This window comes from Bison bison, unplaced genomic scaffold (assembly GCF_000754665.1).
Source record: "Bison bison bison isolate TAMUID 2011002044 unplaced genomic scaffold, Bison_UMD1.0 scf7180017864378, whole genome shotgun sequence".
NCBI lineage: Eukaryota > Metazoa > Chordata > Mammalia > Artiodactyla > Bovidae > Bison > Bison bison.
Genome location: NW_011494950.1, coordinates 337,668 through 339,581, shown reverse-complemented (window position 1 = coordinate 339,581; position 1,914 = coordinate 337,668).

Sequence of the window (1,914 nt, the reverse complement as noted above, 5' to 3'; positions counted from 1 at the left end):
GGGAGAAAAGAGACGGCAGTGCCGCCGGGGGTGAGGCGGCAAGAGTGGAGAGTTGGGATGGGGAAGCGACACGAACCTTAGCGGCGGCTTGGAGGCAGCCGGGTCCCGACACTGCATTCGCAACTGCGGCGGCAGCAGCAGATATGGCGGCGCAGCCTCTCCTGTTGTGTGTGAGCGGATCTCCTCCCCCAAACCCCGACCACTTCCGACTCTTCCACGGCCGACCCGGTGCCGGGCGGGGATTGACCCCTAGCTGCCATCCGTATGCTCGGCCTCCCGCATCCTTAGTTCTGGCTGAGGTCCAAAAGCCTCTTTTTTTAAAAACAAAAAAACCCGAAAGTTTCCATTCATTTTTGTATACGCGCTCCGGGAGAGCGATTTGACCACGATGTAATGATTAAACCTAGACAGGCACACCTGATTTCCAATTCTACTCAGATTCTAGTGAAAATGAACATTCTTATTGAACAAATGGAGGTAGGATAGGGGTTAAAGGTTTACCCAGCAACTGAAAGAAGAAATTAGTGATTAGGGAGGTGCTCTTGAAATACAGGAAGATGAAGCTGAACCTTGGAAATTTGACTTTAGATCAGACATTAATTTGAAACCCTTTCCAGTGCACTCCTCCCCCCCACCTCCCCACCCCAATAAATAAGCCTGTAACCTTGGCTGATGGCTTTCATGGTGTAAAGATGGGCTTATAACCTCTTTTTATGTAAAGCACTTGGGCTGTGTCTGCTTGGAAGAAGTTTCCAATGAGACCCTTGTCCCAGTCTAGCTGCACAACCTATAGCATTTGTGCAGGTGTCTGGACAATGGCTAGCCTGTGATGTGGTGGTGGGTCAGATAGACAGGTACGGGACTCAGATCTCTTGTATTCTTCTAATCAACTGTATTCTGGTGTACCTTCCTCACTAACCTCCCTGGAGTACAGCCGAGGTCCACAGAATTAGGCTTCCCTCTAATTCTTGGGGCCTAGAACCTTCTTACTGCTGATACTGGGTTTGATCTTAAGAATCAGTGTCATATTGGAACCTTACAGGTGGTGTGGGTATCAGCATAATTAAACCAATTAAGACCTCTGAGATGGACAAAGTCCATAAGATCCTAAGCAGTAGAATCTCACTCTTAGAATTTGGAACGCTTGTGCCAAAGCCTAGAAGAGCTGGTTTGTAAATTATCTTAATTTAGATCAAACTGAAATAGAAAAAAAGATCCTGGGAAAATGTAATTTGCTAGTATGAAATAAAGTCATATTAAATAAATCCAACAACAAGCCAGAATATAAAAATTAGTAGCTGATTTAAAACAAAAATTTTGTAATGAACATTTCAGGGGTCGAAGAAAATGTCCTATGTCTAACACACTTGGATACTTGGTGGTTTCAGCCTGGTTGCCACTATTTTACGAGCTGTGTGCTGTTCCTAAGCCATTAGATGTCAAACCCCTTCATTCTTTTTGCGTCAGGTAAAAAGACTTAGTTATTTGCTATCACTTAAAGAGAATGTGCACACCTATTCACAATGAATAGGAAGAAATTAGAGGGTAAATGTGCAGAAGCCATGCACCGAAGACTTTCTTGGGCATTCTGTGAACCTCAAATAGACTTACTAAAATGTCTCTGGGAGAACTTGTCAAGGTTTAGGGAATTGTGTTCACATAAAGTTAGCAATAGCAAGGAAGCAGGACAGACCAGGGACATTTCCTTTACCTTGGTCATTTGTATTAATCATGAGAATATTAGCATAACTGTTACTTAGTATTATCTCTGTTAGAGACAAAAGGATGAGTTACTTTTAGAACCTTAAAGGAGAAATGAGAAATGGTGACTGGATGTCTTCACAAACCATCATCCTTGGGATTCAGGAGAAGACAGATATATCCGAGAGAGAAACACTGACCAGAAATATACAC